The sequence below is a fragment of the Hyperolius riggenbachi genome, chromosome 4 (assembly GCF_040937935.1).
Source record: "Hyperolius riggenbachi isolate aHypRig1 chromosome 4, aHypRig1.pri, whole genome shotgun sequence".
Classification (NCBI taxonomy): domain Eukaryota; kingdom Metazoa; phylum Chordata; class Amphibia; order Anura; family Hyperoliidae; genus Hyperolius; species Hyperolius riggenbachi.
Genome location: NC_090649.1, coordinates 61,133,885 through 61,149,880, shown reverse-complemented (window position 1 = coordinate 61,149,880; position 15,996 = coordinate 61,133,885).

Here is a 15,996-nt window from a genome sequence, read left to right as displayed (position 1 = left end):
AGCACAGAGAGAGTAAATCTTTATCAACTTACACTTCCCGGGTCCCCTCCTCCACTGAATCATAAATGTCCTCTCACAGCTGGATGCGAGGCCAGGACCTTTTCACTTTTCACTATCACATCGTGCCTAAACGCTAAGCTGACCTCCTCTCGCTGGCCGGGACACAGACACAAGCACGGGAGAGGCAGCGGGGGTGGGGCAGCTTAACACTCGTCTATAGAGAATGACAGCGAGCAGGGATGCAGTGATACAGCCAATGCTCCTCTCCTGTCATATTAGCAAAGCTGCCCGCTCTTTGCCCTGTCTGTAGCCGCCGCTGCTGTACACAGACATGCTTCTGTGTGTGCAGAGCAGAGCAGGGGAGGGGGCGGGAGCGGCTGCTACTGACAAGCAATGTTATCCCTCATCTCCGTGGAACAGTGTGGTCGGCTTTGGGGACACACACACGAGTTTGACTGCCTGGTTGGAACCCACTCCTTCCTTGGCTCCGCCCTAGTCACGGGCCTCCCAGGCCTTTCCACAAATCCGGCCCTGAGGATATCATTGGTAAAAGATGTCTTTAGGGACATCATAAGTTCTTTCATATAGGATTGGGTAATACTTTGATCGGTAGCAGGGAATTGCTCTAAGGAAATTTGTTCCTCCAGCATTGTAGGAGTTAAAATGGCCTCTTGGCCTACCTGATCTTCTGTGTCTCCGAGTCTCTGCCTAGATTTAGCTGGGCTTCTTGATGCCGGAGAGCTGCTGTCCAAGGATGCCTCTTCAGATGTAGGCTTGTGGGAGAGAGCCTGCTGACCTGGGAGGTTAAATGTATCTGTCAGCTCATTCGTCTTCCTCCCCTGTCCAGCGCCATCTTTTTCCCTGCTGCGTGCTTGCATCCCGGCAAACATCTCTGGCAGTTTCTGAGGACGGAGCTGTCTTTTTGTCCCCTTCTTTGTTGCCTCGATCTCCATACCCTCCTCCGACATGCCTGCTGACAGTGATGGGAAACAGAGCACTGCTTTATTGCTTTTTAAGCCGCTTTATGGGAGATTCTGCACGGAGCTCTGAATCAGGCGTCCAGCATGGTCGTGCAGCGGACACGCCCCCCCTCCCAGACCTCTTTAACCCCTTGTCCCCCATGCAGGCTGGGATAGCCAGAATGCGGAGCAGCGGCCGCGTGGGGCTCCGCACCCTGACTATACCAGCCCGCATGGTCCATGGATTGGGGGGTCTCGGAAGGGGAGGGGCAGCCAAGCTTTCCCCTTCCCCTCCGAGCCCTTGTCCAATCCAAGGACAAGGGGCTCTTCTCCACCTCCGATGGGCGGTGGAGGTGGAGGCCGCGATTTCCTGGGGGGGGGGTTCATGGTGGAATCTGGGAGTCCCCTTTAAAAAGGTACTTGTACCCCTTACCCATATCCTTTAAGAGTTAAAAGTAAATAAACACACAAACACTTAGAAAAAGTATTTTAATTGAACAAAAAACATAACCACGAAAAAAGTCCTTTAATATTCTTAATTAACCATTAATACTTACCTGTCCCTTTAAATAAATGATCCCTCGAAAAAGCCTCGGAAATGTTCTATCAGTTACAATGTAACAAAGTTATTACAATGTAACAACTTTGTTACATTGTAACTACGCCGCACCCAACGTCACTCGCCGCTCAGCCGCCGCATACGCGTCTGCGCTGCACAGACCCGACAGAGCTCTGAGCTATATAGCTTAGAGCTCTCTAAGCATCTTTGTATTTGGGCTCCTTAGCAGACCAATTGGGCTCCTTCAAATCAGAAGGAGCTATGGTATAGTAAGTTCAATCACAAATACAGTGGAAAGATATGCACTGGTAATACAGTGTGCTGGGCCTGGCACAGTACATCAAGGGCCATCTGCGACAGACAGAGCTGTATCTATGCATTTCAGTGTCACACACATAAAAAAAACACGCCAGAAGAATATTAGCTCTCAAAAGAACTTATTTGGGGTGCTTTTAGCAACAAATTTCGGTGAGGAGCAAACTAACAACAGCCTAACTAACACTCTACCTAATCCCTATCTTTTTCAGCAATGTCACTCCCTTCCTCTCACTAAAACAGCAGCCAGAGAGTGAGAACATGGCCAATGCTGCTGCGTTTTTATAGGGGGGCGGGAGTCCAGGAGGGAGTGCAGCCTGATTGGCTGCCGTGTGTCTTCTGACTGTGATGTAAGGGTCAAAGTTTAGCCCAATGATGAGGCATAGGGGGCGGGTCAACGTGCTATGTGTTCGCTGCTAGTTACCCGCTGTGGACACGGATAGCTGAAATCCACACAGACTACCTGCCGGGCAAACCATTCGGGCCATCTTTAATTACTTCTGCTTCTTTTGCAGCTAGAAAGACAGAGGCCCATATGCAATTCACTTTTTCTATGATGTTTTCTCCTATGAGATAATTTTTCATCTTCTGTTTAAAACAACTTTTCAGCACTCTGCTATTGAAAAAGTACCAAAGTAGGTGAAAAAGAATTATGCTGAGTATTTTCTTGCTTGCTGGTGGTTTAAAAGTCATTTTCTTGACAAGGTGTAAAAATATCACCTAGGAGAAAAGTTAGAAGAAATAGTGAATTGCTTATGGGCCCGAGAGTGTGAATTCTAAACTGCAGCTATGACAGTCTGATGCAATATTATAAATAAGACTATAAAACTGAAAATAAAAATATGAGACTAATTTGCTAATAATGTTCTATTTACTATTCATACCATATATACAATTCATAGGGGCCAAGCCTATCCAGTTTTTCTCCTGAGAGTTAATGTTTCTTCTTCTGCTTAAAATAACTTTTCAACACTCTCCAACTGAAACAGTACAAAAAGGTAGATGAAAAAGTGTTGTCCAAATTATCCTGAGTATTTTCTTGCTCGCTGGTGTTTTAAAATGCATTTTATTTGTAAGATGTGAAAATATCACCTAGGAGAAAACTGAGGAGAAAAAAAATTATTTGGATTCGGACCATTATCTCAAAAGTTTATTTTCACATCAGGTTCACTTTAAAGTGTGGGGAAGGCTGAGCATCCCTAGACACATGCTGCAATAGAATGGTTAATCGCATAGGCATACACCGCCTCTATTAGACTGAAAAATGCATACCCTGCATCCAAAACAATGCTAACATTTATTACGCTAGGAGGAACTTTAGCTTCCAATATGGTTTGCATGCAAAGTATAAAGTACTAGACACTTGCGCCACGGTGAGGCAAACCTCCGGGCAAGTGACCTAACCTAAATTTAAAACCATGGGAGCAGCTAAGCAAAAAAAAGTATAACTTAAATTTTGTTGGAGAGCGAGGAGAATGCCAGCGCATACCACTAAGGCTGCATCTGAAATGACCACCAGCTCAGTGTGCAGCACCTATATAGACTTTCTGCACACTTCGCATTCAATTCAGATGCAAATCAGCAAATCATATGCAAATCTGCTACTACTTATTATGCAAACAGGAAACTCAGGAGGAGGGGCTGGGAGCAGCTAACCTGATGGTATAACTATCAGGTTAGCTGCCCCCAGGCTCTCCTCCTGAGTTTTCTGTTTGCATAATAAGTAGTAGCAGATTTGCATATGATTTCTTTGCATCTGAATTGAATGCGAAGTGTGCAGAAAGTCTATATAGGTGCTGCACACTGAGCTGGTGGTCATTTCAGATGCAGCCTTAGTGGTATGCGCTGGCGTTCTCCTCGCTTACTTTAAAGTGTCCCCGAGCCAAAGCTTGGGTACAAATTGAGATACTTACCTAAAGAGAGGGAAGCCTCAGGATCCTATTGAGGCTTCCCTTCCTGCTCTGATGTCCCCCTTTACTGAGAGTAGCCCCCGGAAGATTAGCAACAAGGGATTGTCACTAATCATATCTGGGACGTGCAGCTCTTCCTCTTGCTGCGTGGCCGCGCAGTACCCACGCGAGCCCACCCACATATGCACAGTAACCTGGAGCATCGGGCTCCGTGCTACCGAGGGAACCCTCAATCGAATCTTGAGGCTTCCCTCTCTTCAGATGAGTATCTTATTTGATCCTAAGCTTTGGCTCAGGATTGCTTTGAAGCTGTTTTCACTGTTAGCGTGAGCAGTGACATCAGAGGATATAAAATATTTCCCTATCATTTCCCTATGGCTTTGAGATTTACATGCACCAGAGACATGAAGGCTAGATTTACATGAGAGATGTGAGGAAGATCTGTATGTTCCCTCCAGTACATTCTGATCATTACACACAGCCTGATAACCACTCTACGGCCACATCTCATACTACATCCAGATCAGAAGGCCGATTCCATTTCACATGATGGATGCTACGCTCAAAGAAAATGTTACTCCTGTGCTGCTTGCTGAGTGTTTTGTGGGAGTCACATTAAATGTGTTTATTGTTGCTGTTCAGATCATGCAATGGAAGACAACGAAATCTCTGGAAGCCTGTGACCAGATCCTCCTCTGTCTGGGGATCTCCTGGAGCCTTTCTTTGACACACATTTCTATTCGTATCCTTACAGAAATATACATTTTTAGGATATTTCAGAACTCTGTTATGTTTTCAGCATCTGCAGTTGCAGCATATTTATTGTACTTCACCAATTTCTGGTTCCTTGCTGTCCTGTGTGTATTTTACTGTGTGAAGATTGCAAACTACAATTATACAGTCTTTAACTTCCTAAAGACCAGGATCTCCAGACTGGTCCCTCAGTTGATTGTAGCTTCTATCTTGATCTCTGCAGCCCTCAGCATTCCATGTGCCTGGAGTTCAATTCTCTCCTATCTACAAGATTCAGACAATGATGATTTTCTTGGAAATTCCACAACGAGTGATGCTGGTATGCAGAAGATTGCCAATGTCCGGTTCATATTTTTTGGTTTGGGGTCTTGTTTCCCATTCTTCATATCGTGTGGTTCCATCTGCCTGTTAATTCACTCTCTATGGAGGCACACCAGGCAGATGAGATGCAGCGGGACGGGCTTCCAAAACCCAAACTTAAAGGCTCATGTTGCTGTTGTTAAAAATATGAGTGTTTTTCTGTTCATTCAAGCCATCAATTTTGGCAGCAGTGTTTGCGCTCTTTTACTCTTTAAACACTTTAGCAGCTCCTGGAAGGTGTTTTTTCTTATTATCATGTGTGGTTCTTTTATTCTCCATGCAGCACACATGATCTACAGCAACACCAAGCTAAATCAGGCATTCTGTGGCTTGTGGCATGGTCTTACCAGATGTGTATAAATATTGTGATGACTTGGTAGATCTGGAACATATAAAGTCTCTATGAGATGTCCAAAATTTCCCCACAGTAAATCATTCTTACTATAATTTGGCTTATGTTCTTGCACAGTACTCAGGCAGTGTGTAGATTTGTTCTGCACACAATGAAAAAGTAAAATTAGCCTTGAACCCTGCCAGCGTCACAAGATATGTTAGATCTCGACAACTATTTTTGTCTTTTGTTTCTGAAGGACCAAAATAGGAAGGACAGCACTGTAGATTAAATAAGGTGTGCATATACCAAACATGGATACATAACTAAAACAAACTAAGGTCCAGTAGGTGACTAAATTCTGCCAAATTCAGTTTTCTATATGAGACAAAGGAAATGGGAATGGAGGATAAACTTAGAAACAGGTAATTTGGGTGTGAATAATGGCCTAGAAAGTGATAGCAGCAGGAACACCGGCTAGTGGTGGTTTATAGCTATGTTGTTAATGTTAGGTGTATGTAGGGGGTTGGTTAATGTTTGGCATAGTTAGGGAGTAGATCAGTGTTAGGTATAGGAAGGGGGTTCGATGTAAGGCAACGATGGGGCAGGTTAGTGTTAGGTGTAGGTAGGGGTTAGTTTACTGTTAGGCATAGATGCATGGAAGGTAAGCGTGAGAATAAGATAAAAAAAAAATATATACTGTAATAAAAATAATTGCAGATTTTGTTTGGCACTGAGTCATATAACCACTTTAGCCCGCAAGTGTTTTCACCTTCAGGACGAAGGCAATTTTCCCCCATCAGCGCCCCTTCCATTCATTCGCCAATAATTTTATCATTACTTATCACACCTAAATGATCTGTATCTTGTTTTTTTGCCACCAATTAGGCTTTCTTTGGGTGGTACATTTTGCTAAGAATTATTTTATTCTAAATGTATTTTAACAGGAATAATAAGAAAAAAAGGAAAAAAATCATTATTTCTCAGTTTTCGGCCATTATAGTCTTAAAATAAAACGTTCGGATCTGATAAAATTCACACATTTTAATTGCCCATTTGTCCCAGTTATTGCAACATTCAAAATATTTCCCTAGTACAAGGTATCTCGCAAATATTTTATTTAGAAATAAAGGTGCATTTTTTTCAGTTTTGCGTCCATCACTAATTACAAGCCCATATAGGCTAAAGGTAATAAGGTATATAGTAATATGCCTTCACAGCATACATATTAAAAAGTTTAAAGTGTAGAGAAAGCGAGAGCCCAATATAGTGTAGTATGTTAAGCATAAATGAAGTAAAGGTTATCGTGAGAAAATTATACTCACAAACATGGGTTACCACAAAGGCAACCACTGTATAGGCAGGTGAGGAGATTAGACCTGTCCTCACTCAGGGATAAGAAGTCGCTCTCTGTAGATGCGAAAGGGGGTAGATCACCCCTCCACCAGGGGTGGACACGGTATAGCAGTAGGAGAACAGAGGCGCCAGCAGGATAAAAGCGGATAAAAAATTTAAAATTTGCTGGGAGGAAGCGGTGGACTTACCTCCATAAAGCAGACACGAAAGCCTGTCTGAATAGTAGCAATCACATTTATTAACTAGTACCCCAAAACAGTCAGGCAATAAACATGTGGACAAGACTGTAGACAAGAGACAGTACATTATGCTATAGTAAATTCTGCAAATTTGCATATCAATATATTGCATATCATAAAACATACCATTTGAAAAATTGCTTCGTGGAGATGGCATAAAATAGTTGGGTGTGCAAGTAAACAATAGGGGGTAGAGGCTATGGTGCCCGTGATAGTAATGGGCTATGGGGTGTTATTTTACACAGATTTGCAATGAGTGGTATTGGTAATGGAAAAGGGTATATGTCAGACAAGAGTAATGGGTAATAGAGCATTGAGAAGAGAACAGGGGGCCAGAAATACAGGGTAAAGCGTGCAAATAAAATAACATAAAGAACTCACCAGAATTTCAGCAATAGCAGGTGTAGCGCCTCAGTGAAGTGGTGAGGACGCTCAACTCCTTATATATACAGATTCTTGCTAAAAGGGCCAAATAGATGTATGGGAGGTGTTAGGTGGGTGGGGTTAGGGCGAGTGTGCGAGCAGCCAATGGGCTCTCGCCACCTGTGTTCAGTGAGTTGGGTTTTTGGGAAGGGTGGGTGGGGTTAGGGCGGGTTTGTGAGTAGCCAATGGGCTCTCGCCACCTGTGTTCGGTGTATTGTGTAGTTAGGGGGCGGATACAGGTATCATGGTTACCAAATGTGCAGCTGAATAGTGTACTAGCTGAATAGAGTACTGGTTAAGGGCGCTGCCTTTGACATGGGAGACCAGGGTTCAAATCCCAGCCGGGGCAATATCTACCCAGTGGTGTTTGGATGCTGTAAATGGGCAAAAAAATATAAATTAAGTAAAAAAGTATATGCAAAGGTCTTTTTCAAGATTTAAATAAATATAATGATTCGATCCAGTGGGAATATAATTAGTATATTTGACAGAGGGATTGATGTGTAAAAGTATTTAGTTGCCATCTAGTGGACCAAAAAGTTATGACCCGGTCCTAAGACACAAGCATCAATAGACATGTAAGAGCAACATAAAAAATTAATAGAATAAATAGACATGTAAGAGCAACATAAAAATTAATAGAATAAATGGACATGTAAGAGCAAAATAAAAATTAATAGAAACATATATAAAAAAATTAAAAAAAATATTAAAAAGTTTAGTCCCTAAGGTAACGATTTATGTATTTTTTTTAAACTGTAATTTTTTAATTTTTTTTTAAACGTGTTTTTATTTTTTTAGTTAATAGGCAGGGTGGGGAGTCCTCTTCAGCATTCAATCCCCTGTAATAGCAGCAGGGAACAAGCTGCCTGCACGCGGATACGCGTGCACAAGGGCAGCAACACTGCTGGACGGAGAGATTCATCCAGATTGCCTTTGAGTGGCTATTTTTGGACAAATACTGTGTATCTGTCCAGATTGGCTTAAGTGGGAGGATGTGCATTTGAAGAATTGAAACAAAAAGTATGGAACTTAAATATTGTGCCAAAATGTTAACTTTTGTTTAAGTTTTTTTTATGGGGAAGGAGGGGCTGCAGGTTTTCTTGACTGGGGTGACAAAAAGGCCAGAAACAGCCCTGGTGCTACGGAAGATATTTTCTAACATAATGGCTTCAATTCACAAGGCATTACCACATGCGGTAATGCAGAGAATGTTTAGACCAGTAAGGTAAATTACTAACTTGTGCGGTAAATACCTCAGTACATGTAAGTAAATGTCAATTCACAAATTCACAATTCACAAAGATTAGAACATGCGGTAAAGCCAAGTAAGATGTTCGGTATTTAAAAGACACCCGAAGCGAAAATAAACAAATTAAATAAACGATTGTATCTAATCTTCCTTCTCCTAAAAATGACTTTTTAAGATATTCCACAGTTTTATTTTATGTTTACATCCACTTTGTTAAGTTTTAACTGTTTTATTGTTTTTGCTCAATGACACATTCATTAAAGTATGCCAGAGCTAAAACCTATGAACTATTGACCCTTTTTATCTCTTTCCTGCTCTCAGAAGCCATTTTCTGCTAGGAAAGTGTTTTATAGTTGGAATTTCTTATCAGTGACACTGTAGTCACTTCCTGTCTGAGTCAGGACACACACAGCATAGTTATTTGTGTGCTAGGCACTGTACATACCCATGTCTATCTCATCATGTCACATGTCACTTCGGGTATCCTTTAAGACCAGTTCTGATGTGTCAGAAAACTAGCTATCAGCATGTGATAGCATTGGCAGACTGAAGCAGAGAAATAAAAAGGAACAGCCTCCCCCTCCTGCTACTTCCTCCATTGGTGCCAATATCCTGTGGGGTGGGACACGTTTCTTTCCTTCAGGCAGCAGAGAAAAGAGCCAGATGAGGAAGATATTTTGCCTGCAACCCTGACGACATCTGCTTTAAGATGCCAAAGAGAAACGGGTGAAATCATCAAAAACTTTGTATGTCTTATGTTTAATAATATTTCACCTAAACTCTGGCTATTAAATAAAATGTTAAGAACGCGGGAAAGAGGAAACAACCATGCAAATAGCAGGACAATATATCACTGCCTGCCATCAACTGAGGGAAACATGATACCCCATGGACTGTATACCCCTTATACTATTCCCCACCCCTCTAGACTACATACCCCCTATACCACAGGTGTCGAACTCCAGGCCTGGAGGGCCAGATCCATGACAGTGTTTAGGATGGACTGAGAAAGAGAGGAATGTGTTCTACCTGATGGACCACACCTTTCCTGATTCTGGCCCATCAATTAATTTGAGCTGTGTAAAAAATGTGTGAGGACATCGGCCCTCGAAGGACCGGTTTGACATCCCTGCCCTATACTGTCACCTATACTACAGACACATAATTCTCCCTTTGCAGAGCCTAAGCAATTAATCAACGGCAATGCCCACTTAGTACTGAAAAGGTCAGGTGTTCAATCAACTCGCCTTTCCTGGAAAAGTTTGAATCTCCCTCACCCCAAAGTACAAGTACACTACCACATCAAGAGTTCAATAAACAAGGTAGACAGATAAGGTATGAATTAATTATGAGCATAATCCTAATTTCACATCGTAACTCACACATACAATGTGAAATTGTAATTCAAAATTTCTGGAAAAATTGTAATTAATTTTTTATGTAAATGTAATCAGGAATCCTAATTTCACAATTTTGTGTAAATTTTGCGTAATTTCATGCCGATTTTAGTAGTTAATTGGAAAGCCCCCATACATGCTGTTGTCACCAAAATTGTTAGATATGTTAAGGGGAAAAAAAGCAATTTTTCAAAAAGACCTAGTAGTTTTTAAGATAACTGTAACGATCGGTGTAACACAGAGAGGGTCTGATTACCAGTGATCTGCAGTATCACCGAGAATGCAGAATATACCAGATTATAGATGATCTGCAGTATCACGGATAATCAGATATATCTACTAACCTCTGGACACCTGAGTAGTAAGAGTGTTTGGTGTAACAATATACTTCAAGAACGGCACCTCAGGAGGAGGTGCAGGAGCAGTAAGGAGTACTGCCCAGAAGTAAGTTCCTTCCTATGGCCTAGACTCTCCCGGGGGAGGAGCTAGGCTAAGAGTAGGAAGGACAGAGAGTGAGTGACACCAATGAGGGGGTGTCACTAACAGATCTGGGAACTGCCTCTAACAGTAAGGCCAGTTCTCGAGGTCGGACAATCCAGGTCGTTAACACACAGACAGATAAGGTACAGATTCAGGAGACAGATTCGTAATCCAATAGACAGGCAGGGTTCGGCAGCGGGTATCAGAGGTAGCGAAGTACAGAGTCAGAAGGCAAATACAGAGTTTGGGTACTAGCAGAGTTTGGCAACAGGGTATCAGAAAATAGCAAGGTACAGAATCAGAATTCAGGAGGATAGTCAGGCAGGCAAAAGGTCATAACAAATAATACAGTTCAAATTCCTAACGCTAAGGTGTGAGGTCCGTGATTGTAAACACCTTTGGAAACTATGCTAGAACACAGGTACGAACAAGGCCTGAGTGCTACCACGTTGTGATCGCAACGCCAATCAACCAGAGAATGACCAGCACCCAGTATATATACACCAGTGCTCTCCAGCACCTCCCCTAAGTGCTGGACCAATGAAAAGAAGCAGAGTTGTCAGCTGACTGGCTTGGTCAGCTGACCCTTTTCTGGCTGCCATATAAGCTCTGCCTCTCCGCGCGCACGCGTGTCATTCTGAATCTAGGTGGACTACTGGTCCCAGCCACACCTGTCGAGTCTTGCAATGTCTCTGCAGAGCCATGCACGGGGTTGGCCACACCGCTATCTGCATAGGCGGCGGCGGTCTCCCCGCGCTGGGACAAATTGTCAGTGCCAGGTCCATGCGTGCTAACCGCCGCGTCAGACGCAGCGGTTTTTCCGCGTTCCGCCATGCCAGCCGTGGAAACAGCCGCCTTGCTCTGAGTAGAAGCGGTGGCTTATCCGCGTTTCTTTACAATAACTGATTGAAAATGCAAAGAAAAATGTTTGTTTGTTTTTGTTTTTTTTTGTTTACTGAAACAGTTTTCCTTTGCATTTTTAAAATCAATTTTCTCAAAAACGACAAGATTTTTTTTTCATTTGTTCCCACTATTCTTCTTAAAATATGTAGCAATTCTGGTGACGTTAGTATTTACTGCGGCTTTGCTATTAACCACCGACGTCAGCACAAACTTGTGCAAAATTGAAATTACAAATAAATGATGTGAAAACAAATGTCAAAATCGTATGGCCATAAAATTACAGTACAAATTACAGGAAATGTCACGTAATTGTAAATCGCTAGTAAACATTAAAGCCAATGGGAATCCACACCTAAATAAAAAAAGTCAAATACTCACCTAAGGAGAGGGAAGGCTCGGGTCCTAATGAGCCTTCCCTCTCCTCTCCCGGTGCCCTCGGTGCTGCGCTGGCTCCCCTAGTCAAATCCCTGCCGCAGGGACTTTGGAAGTCTTTGGGAACCGAGTCCTCCTAAAGACAGGCGGCTCCATACTGCGCATGTGCAAGTGCGTCATAGAGGGCGCTCGCACGTGTGCAGTGTAGAGTGGCCTGTCTTTGGGAGCACTCGGACTCCTGAAGCATTTCCAAAGCCTCCCTTCGGTGGGGAAACAGTGGTATTTGACCGAAACGGTCGAATACCGCTACGGGGGAGCCAGCGCAACAGCGGGGACCAGGAGAGGAGAGGGAATGCTCTATGGGACCCAGAGCCTCCCTTTCCTTAGGTGAGTATCTGACTTTTTTATTTAGATGTGGGTGCCCATTCACTTTAATAAAATATTATAGTTACTACTACTACTACTACTATTGCTACTACGACTACTACTACCCCTTTATCGATCTCTATATAATAAAAAAAAAAGAATGGGAAGAAAGCATCAGGCATTTCATTCTAAAACAGAGCGCTGTGGGGTTTTACTAAAAAGAACCTGAAATGACATGTTACATGATGGGATAAACACATACTGTACACATATGATACTGTAACGATTGGCGGTGTATCCTCTACAGTCAGTGCGCATTGCACACTCTGACGTAAAGGAAACACACGCACAAGACGCAAGCAAGGCATAAATCTATAAATCTCAGGGTATAGTGCAAACGCACTGGTGGAGGAGAGGACGGACTCCAGCAGGAGATGTGGCCCACAGAGCAGGCGTAGCTCCGAGCAACCACAATGACACTTAACAAAGTTTGCTCAGCGCAAAAGCAGCGCTGAGCGTTCTTAACCAGAACTTAGAGAGAAAAGGACAGACCGACAGAATGAACGCTTGCTAATCTAGTCACTCCTCAGTAACAGCAAGCATTCAAAAACAGGACAGACTGGAACGAGGCAGCCACTCGCGACCGCAGCGATGGCTTACCTAACAAGAACAGGACTGAAAGGATTCGCCACTCCTCCACAAGAGATGGCGCAATCCACAAGGCAAGACAAATGCAGAGCAAGAAACAGGTACAGGAAATACACAAATATATACAGTAATCCGCATCGTAATATGGAAAATAACACACGCGCTAGTATGCGTATATATTGGCAATGAACCAATATATGACACAACACCAACTAAGATGCAATAATCCGCGCCGCAATATGGAAAATAACAAACGCGCTAGTAAGATTATATATTGGTAATGAACCAATATATGATGCAAGACTAGCAAAATAACAAATCTAACTAAGATACGAATATACTGGCGAACCAATATATGTGCACATATCAGGAACTAACTACGGTCCCGAAGGACACACATAAACAAGGACTAAGACAAAAGGAATGAACGCTTGCTAATCCAGTCACTGCTCAGTGACAGCAAGCGTTCATACGTAGACAAACACACAGGAATGAGATAGTCAATAGCACCTGCAGCTATATGACTAATCTCCAGGAACAGGACTGGAGGGATTCACTGCTCCTCCGCAAGAGCAAGTGCAATCCACACGAGAAACACGAGAACCAGGAACAGAGGCCCAGGAGTAAAAGCTTAGACAGACCGAGACTGAAACTATGACGGGCGCGGAGCACAGCAGGAAGCAACTCTTTATACTGATGTCATCAAATGGGAGTGGACATGCAAATTCCCACACAGGTCAATGGTAATCAGTCACAAGCTGACAGCAGGAAAAGGCAGACAAAACTTTGCAACCTGCATGAATGGAATTGCAGCTCAGCTGCAACAGGCAATGTTTGAATTCACAAGAGCATCTCAAGCTGCCATGAACTGCAGAGTTATTGCAGATGGAATCAACACTTAATGTGAATGCAAGCAATGCTATGCAAGCAAATGCATGTAAAGAAATCAGAACTGCTTGGCTGCAGTACATGCTGCAAAAGCGATCATGACAGATACTAGCCCTACTAAGAAATTACATTACAAAGTCCCTTTCTGTTCTCCAGTACAGCAAGAGTTAGAGAAAAAAAAGTTGTTATCTATGCAAAAGAGCTTCTCTGAGCTTGTTGACCAACTTTTCAAAGTCAGTTCAGTTTTCTGACAGGAGCTTAAACAGCCAAGAAGCCGCGAGAGACAGCTTGAAATAAGGTTTTACATCAGGAAAGTTCAAAAGGTAACTACTTCTGCCTCTTTTATAGCTAAGCTGAGAAGACAGAGTGTGAATTCTAAACTGCAACTATGACAGTCTGATGCAATGGTGTAAATAAAACTATAAAAATGAAAATAACAAATATGAGACTTTTTTATTTGCCGCTAATGTTCTGTTTACTATTCATATTACACAAACAATTCATAGAGGCCAATCCAATTCACCTTTTCTCCTAGGAGATAACTTTTCTTCTTCTGCTTAAAATAATTTTTCAGCACTCTACAACTGAAACAGTACAAAAAAAGTGCTGTCTGAATTATTCTCTTTCTTGCTGGCGTTTAAAAGGCATTTCATACTCTATGTATGATGTGTAAATATCACACAGATTTCACATCAGGTTCACTTTAACCACTTCAGCCTACAGCTTCGAAAATCTTATGCATCCGAGCAATGTTCACCTCCCATTCATTCGCTAATAACTTTATCGCTACTTATCAAAATTAATTGATCTATATCTCGTTTTTTCCGCCACTAATTAGGCTTTCTTTAGGTAGTACATTTTGCTAAGAGCCACTTTACTGTAAATACATTTTAACAGGAAGATTAAGATAGAAATGGAAAAAAATCATTATTTCTCAGTTTTTGGCCATTATAGTTTAAAATTAATACATGCTACAGTAATTAAAACCCATGCATTTTATGTGCCTATTTGTCCAGCTCATTACACCATTTAAATTACGTCCCTATCACAATTTATGGCGCCGATATTTTATTTACAAATAAAGGTGCATTTTTTCAATTTGCGTCCATCACTATTTACAAGCTTATAATTTTAAAAAATTTAATAAGATACTCTCTTGACATGTATATTTAAAAAGTTCAGACCCTTAGGTAACTATTTATGTAGTTTTTTTTTTTTAATTGTAATTTTTTTTATTTTTTTTTTTAATACAAAAATGTATTTGGGTAATTTTAGTTTGGGAGGTAAATAGCCAATTTTAGATGTAATATAATGTATTTTTATTCAATACAGGTATGTGGGTGCAGTTTACTATTTGGCCACAAGATGGCCACATTCAAAAAATTCCTAGATGCGAACGATGTCGCATCTAGGAACTAAAATGAAGAGAAGTTGTTTCCTGGGGGCAGAAATACCACGCTCTCTGATGAGAAAGCGTCGGTATTTCTGCCGGGGACTTAGATCGGTGAATGGGAATTATATTCCCATTCACTGATCGGGGGGGCAGCGGGAGGCAGCGGGAGCGCGCGCGGGCGCGCGCCCGATCGCGCGCAGCACACGGCTGCAGCACCACTGCCTATCTGGACGGATATATGCGTCCAGATATGGCGAAGTGGTTAAAGCTGTTCTCCCTGTTAGAGTGAGAGGTGGCATCAGAGGACATGAAATATTTCCCTATCATTTCCCTATGGTTTCGAGATTTACATGGATTGGAGACATGATGGCCGGATTTACATGAGAGATGTGAGGAAAATCTGTATATTCTTTCTGGTAATTCTGATCATTACACACAGCCTGATAACCACTCTGCAGCCACATCTCACACAACATTCATCTCAGAAGGCCGAATCCATCTTACATGATGGTTGCTATGCTCCAAAAAAATGTTACACCTCTGCTGCTTGCTGAGTGTTTTGTGGGAATCACATTAAATGTGTTTATTGTGGCTGTTCAGATCATGAAGTGGAAGGCTGTGAAATCTCTGGACAGCTGTGACCAGATCCTCCTCTGTCTGGGGATCAACAGAAGCCTTTCTCTGACACACATTTCTTTTCGTTTACTTGCAGAAATACAGTTTCTGGGGATGGTTCAGAGCTCTGTTATGTTTTCAGCATCTATGGCAGCAGCATATTTATTGTACTTCAACAATTTCTGGTTCCTTGCTGTCCTGTGTGCGTTTTACTATGTGAAGATTGCAAACTACAATTATGCAGTCTTTACCTTCCTGAAGACCAGGATCTCCAGACTGGTCCCTCAGTTGATTGTAGCTTCTATCTTGATCTCTGCAGCCCTCAGCATTCCATGTGCCTGGAGTTCTATTCTCTCCTATCTGCAAGATTCAGACAATTCTTTTCTTGGAAATTCCACAATGAGTGATGCTGGTATGCAGAAGATTGCCAATGTCCGGTTCATATTTTTTGGTTTGGGGTCTTGTTTCCCATTCTTC